Source organism: Etheostoma cragini, chromosome 6 (genome assembly GCF_013103735.1).
Source record: "Etheostoma cragini isolate CJK2018 chromosome 6, CSU_Ecrag_1.0, whole genome shotgun sequence".
NCBI classification, from domain to species: Eukaryota; Metazoa; Chordata; class Actinopteri; order Perciformes; family Percidae; genus Etheostoma; species Etheostoma cragini.
In genome coordinates, this window is record NC_048412.1 from 7,930,597 (window position 1) to 7,936,495 (window position 5,899).

Sequence of the window (5,899 nt, forward strand, 5' to 3'; positions counted from 1 at the left end):
CCCCCCCCCCCCCCACACTCCCCCTTCCCCCGACGAATAACCCAGGCACGTCAAAGCTAATTAGCGTTGTTGCAAATGGACGCAGGTCATGGCTCTCAGCGGATTGGTCCGAAGAGGGGTCACCACAGGTCAAACCTGCAGTATGGAATGATATAAACAATCATCTATAGACCACAAGCCAATCAATCCCTTTTAACACTATCCACTTCCTGGTTGGCTGCTCTCAGAGGTCAGGGGTCAATGTACAAAAAGACAACTGAACCATATGGGTTTTGGGAGCAAGGAGCAAAAACTACTGATTATCCATTCTTTTATATTTAAGCAATCAATACACCAGCAAAATGTTATGGTAAATAAAACTTAAAAATGATCTGTTACAAAGAATTTCTTCTTATTTATGTGCCTGCTTATAAAACCCATTTATACCTGCTTTATGTTGTTTGCCACATTGCACAGTAAAACATTAGGCCTTAGAAAGGCAATTGTTTTAGCTGTTTTCATTTATGCATTTGATACCAAAAAAACAATAAATAGGACAAAAGATGTGATTGTGTGTACACCTTTTGTCATTGTGCAGTTCAAATCGTATATCAGCGTGTGTTTTCACTGCACACTGAAGAAAGCCACTTCAACATCAACACAAAGTTTTGCAATTAGCTGAACAGAGAGAAAGGACAGAGACTGAGAGGGAGGGGGGGGTGGAAACCAACGCTTGAGGAATTGAATTACCAGAGCTTTTTCTCATTATCATTTAGCCGTCTTTTATGGCCCACCAGTAAGAGATGATGTTCCCATGACCCCGCACAATACACAGACATATTATTCAATCCTGCCTCGATGAAATTCCTGCAAATAAAACCTTTGTGCTGGGCAACAGCTAATTATTTGACAGATTGGCCCCCTTCTGGCTCAGGTTACAGTGTGGAGTGGCCATGTTTTTTGACCCCTCCCCACACACACACACACACACACACACACACACCACCAGCATTCACCCACTCCTCCCCAGCCCCAGTGCAAAGAGGGGCCACAAATCCCAGAGGGCCTCATTCTTTTCAGGAGATTATATATTTCAGCCCCCCCCCCCCCCCCCCCACACACACACACACACACACCTCCCTTCCTTCTCCTCCCAACCATCTATCCATCCAAAATCAGGCTAGCGTGGTGTGTGTGTGTGTGTGTGTGTGTGTGTGTGTGTGTGTGTGTGTGTGTGTGACAGCAGCAGTCATTTCATAGTTTAAAGGGTGTTCTCATGCAGAAATGTGTAATCTTCCCACGAAAAAAAAAGTTGGATGTGAAGACTGGTAGAGAGAGAGAGAGAGAGAGATCTCTAAAAAAAAAAACTAACCATGTCCAATACATGTTGTGTTATTCTGTATTTAAACTTCTTTGAAGAACTACTGCACCTATGCATCCAGTGTATTTTTCCATAATACCAAATTAGAGAGCGGGGAACATTAACGGATTAAAGTTTTGGGTGGGCATGCCTTTGGCATTGATTCAGTCCTAATAACAAGAGTTTGTCATTAGTGTTCGGACATGGACCACCAAGATAAATGCCAACACATGTTTAAATTATCGGGAGAGTAATGGCATTTTCCTTTAGCCCTTTCCCTCCCCATAAAGATCCCGTGTTGACTCGACTGAGCAGACATTTTGAGTTATCAGCGCAGGTTTAATCTGTTGCTTATTTTGTACCCAGGCCGGCACAATTCAACAGGGAGGTGTGTTAGAACAGGTTTAGACTAAACAATTCATTGAAGTAATGTAAGAGAAGAGCAATGGGGAACAATGGAATCTAACTAAAGTGGTTGTGAAGCTTCTGAGGAAATTAAAATAATATAAGTAGATACTAATTACATTAAGTGTACAATGTATGTAAATATATTTATAAAAAAATGTAATAATTAATTATTTTTGGATTTTTCTTCAGGTTTCCTCAGTTCTTAGTCAGTAACATTGTCTGATATATTTCCATATAAAATATTGAACAACTTTGAATAATATAAAATAGATTATTGCAATTAATAACAATCAGATTCTTATTTGTGGCCCTAAATCTGCCCTTGAAAGTGTTAGAATGGAAAACTAAAAGTCAATGATGATTGTTTTAATCCTGGCATAGAGTGCTTGTTGAACCACTTTTGCCTACAACCCACGAGAACTAAAACAGGGAACTGTTGCTATAGTTTGAGGCTTTTGGAAATTGCCTTAGGTGAATAAAACAAAATAAGGAATCGATATCATAAAATGAAACAAGTGAAAATGAAAGTTTTGATTTACAGTAAAGGAAATGGACAGTACAGCACAACATGTGCCATGCACTGCATATCATTTCAACTAGTGAGAAAGGGTTAAACTGTACATTAAATGTTAGTGCCATGTTGAAAATGTGAGAATACATCATACCAATACATCTACCTTTCTGTTGGTGATGTGCATAGAATCAGTCTAAAATAATGGGTGCTCTAACGGCACTCCAACAAATATATTATAAGCATTCTGCTGTTGTGCTGCTGTGTGATAAAAAACCTTGTCTTTCCAACTTTTTCTAACATCAAGTAAATGATGAACCTGATGACTAAAGATATATTTATTTTTACTGCCACTGTTCATGATGCCAGTCGATGTAATAACTATGAATCCTATTGTATGTATGTTTGTCTTTGTCCCAATCTGTAGTGTCAGATTGCCGCCCACTACGATGTTTCTGCCTGTTTCAAAGAAGTTTTTCCTGGTTGTTGGGTCTCTGTAAAGTGTAGTCTAGACCTGCTCTACCTGTGTCCCAAGATAACTTCTGTTATGATTTTAAAGCAACGCCAAAGATTCTTTTGTACCATAAACTTTTCCAGTTTCCAAAATCGTTTCAGTGGTTCATCAACCTGTAACAGGGTGAACGGCACATCTGCATTCGCTTTGCAGCTCTCTACTGGCTATAACCGTACCATGCAAGTTTGCCCAGAACAGGTAGATGATCGACAGTTCTAACCCTATCAGAATAAACGCATAAAATACGGAGGATTGGACAGTGGCTGTCCGCGTCAAACACAGGAGAGCAGGGTTAGTATCCCGCAAGTGTCCTTAACTCGCATGTCACAGAACCGTAAGCCCACCCACAAGCTTTTCCTTAACCTAACAGTGTCGAAAGGGGCACCAATAGTCCCAACCAAGCACGTGTTATATGACGCTAAAAGAGACGACCAAGTGTGTGTTATATGACGCTAAAAGAGACGACCAAGTGTGTGTTATATGACGCTAAAAGAGACGACCAAGTGTGTGTTATATGACGCTAAAGGAGACGACCAACCTCGTGTTATATGACGCTAAAGGAGACAACCAAGCGCGTCTTCTATGACGCTAAAGGAGACGATCAAGCTTGTGTTATATGACGCTAAAGGAGACAACCAAGCATGTGTAATAACACTAAAGGAGACGACCAAGCGTGTGTTATATGACGCAAAGGTAGACGATAAGGGTGTGACGAGATCTCGTTTTACGATATCTCGCGAGATTAAAACGTGACGAGATTTCTTGTCGAGGTGAAAAGTTGTCTCGTGAGGCAATGTGATGTCAGCGTGATAGAGCGTGAAATTACTATTGAAGATCCCCCTGCCACTTTTAAATCATTTGTGTGGCAACATTTTTGGTTTTCCTGCGGAAATGATAAACGGCGAAAGAGTGACGGACAAGACGAACACAATATGTAAACATTGTAAGAAAAAAATGACGTATACCGCGGCTAACACGAGCACTATGCAAAAACACTTACAGCACCACCACAGCTCTCTACTAACTACTGCACCCGCTACGAAAACATTAAAAGGGCAAACAACTCTAAAAGCCTTTGCATCTCTGCCACCGGTAAGTGCAAGAGCCACGGCAATAACTGCTGCCAGAAACAGTCGACATGCTTATATTCTTGAAAAAGAACATGACCATATCTTAGGCTGTTCTGTGTAGTTTCTCTCTTTTTCATGCTTGAAGAATTTAATTTTTTCTGTTTGCACTTGTAGTTTTGAGAGAGCAGTACTTTGGTTATTGATACACTTACTGCTGGCATTTAAAGTGTTATTTTTCTGTTATTTACACTTTTTTTTTTTTTATACTGTTTATTTTTTTATATTCGGTTTGTGGAAAGGAGTTAGATTTCTCGTGTGAAATTGTACAGGGCAGAAGCCAGTTGGTAGAGTTTATACTAAACATTTTGCAGTGTTTGCACGTCCTTTACTGCATATAATTCATTAAAATAGTAAAAAAAAAAAAGTTAAATAACATTCATCCTTAATAGTTGATTTCAAAATGCACCTAAATTGTTTTGCATTTTGTTTTGCATTTTTCAGTTGAATAAAAAAACTATTTTCCATTCATATATTTCATAGAGGATTTGTTTAAATTTTTTTTAAAAGTCTCGTCTCGTCTCGTTCTCGTGAACCCAATCTCGTGATGTGTCTCGTCTCGTGGAGAAAGCGTCTCGTCACACCCCTAGTAGATGACCAAGAGCGTGGTATATGATGCTAAAGGTATTATTTAGCGTCAATAACAACGACAAAGGCACCTGACCAAGCGTCCGTATCTTACGAGATGGGAGTGAGAATGTGTCTGTTTGTTGAAGGACACTTGTAGGGGGACCGAAGAGCAAAAGTGCATTGGTATTGCTTTAACACTGTGAATACAAATGAATTTCAGGTTTAGAGAAATCTGCCACACATTTAACACTAGTTTGGACAAACTCAAGCAGAAATATGTTTAGGTTTTGTACAAAAACTTGACAATGTGCCACTTTCTGTGCCGTTCAGCCGTTAAGTGTTTCCTGGGCTCTGCTTGCATGTCTGCGTTGCCCGACCACTGTGTTCGCCTGGCATGAACCCAAGCGAGCGGAGCCTGGAGTATTCATTGCTCAACCTGGGTGAAGGTCAGACAGTCCAGCCCTTCCCTGCTCCGCTCCCCAATGAGCAAACATATGGTCACGGAGCACCTTGAACATGTTTGGGTGACCACAACTACTTGGCCACAGTAGTTGCCACAGTGCCGAATGAGGGTTTAGGCTCACCTTGCTAAAGCGGAACAAGGATAAGGAAGGGAGTTCAAGGCATGCTGAAAACAGTGGACATCATTCACTGGTTGCACGCACACAGGAAAGCCTGTGTGAAGTCACCCAACTAGATACAGCCGTGAGCCTCCTAGGCTGCCTCCTCCTCCCTTGTTTCTGTTGATATAAATGTGTATAATCATAAGGTACAATATGATCGCCCCGTTGTTAAAACAGCCAAGACTCGTCTAATCGCTTCCACGTTTCCTCAGTGTAAAGCTCATTAGTGGGTGACCTAAAGGCATGAAAGGAAAAAAAGACAAGTGAGAAAGACAAAAAAAAAAAACATCTTTGGATAATGGATGCTTGCGGTTTTGAGACAGTAAAAATAAACAGGTCTGCGGCTTTGATAATGAATATGCTGTAAACATCAGTCCCAGAGTGTGAGTTCATCACTAACGTCCAGCTAATGGCCCCGCTAGTGTGTACACATGTGCATGTACAGTACGTGCACGAGCATGCCTGCGTTTAAGTGCGTGTCATTGGATGTGTGTGTATTTTTCTTTGAGCAGGCTGAGGATGAGTGTTTATGTGTGTGTGTGTGTGGGGGGGGGGGGGCTGTAAGAGCAGAGTAGGTGTTGAAGATGATGACTCTCTGTTGGACTTTGTGAATGGGATGTGAGAGTGCCTCTGGTGTCTGAGTGTCTGGCCCAGGTGGCGACTGGAAGGCCGACTTCATTAGCCTTAAAGAGGAAACAAAGGAAGATGCATCGTAAAAAAAAAAGTGCCATCCCTCATCTGCGAGGCCACCGCCTGACACATTAGGAATCTGTATGCTCAATTAACCACTGGCAGGCTCATTTTTCC

At 41.3% G+C, this 5,899-nt stretch overlaps 1 long non-coding RNA gene across 1 annotated transcript in view; it reads left to right on the forward strand.

Moving 5' to 3' along the window:
- Window positions 1-5,899, forward strand: part of LOC117946588 — a 16,231-nt gene that overhangs the window by 2,820 nt on the left and 7,512 nt on the right. Inside the window, exon 2 of the long non-coding RNA XR_004657056.1 lies at window positions 3,543-3,549. This is a non-coding gene — a long non-coding RNA (uncharacterized LOC117946588). The remainder of the gene's footprint in view (window positions 1-3,542; window positions 3,550-5,899) is intronic.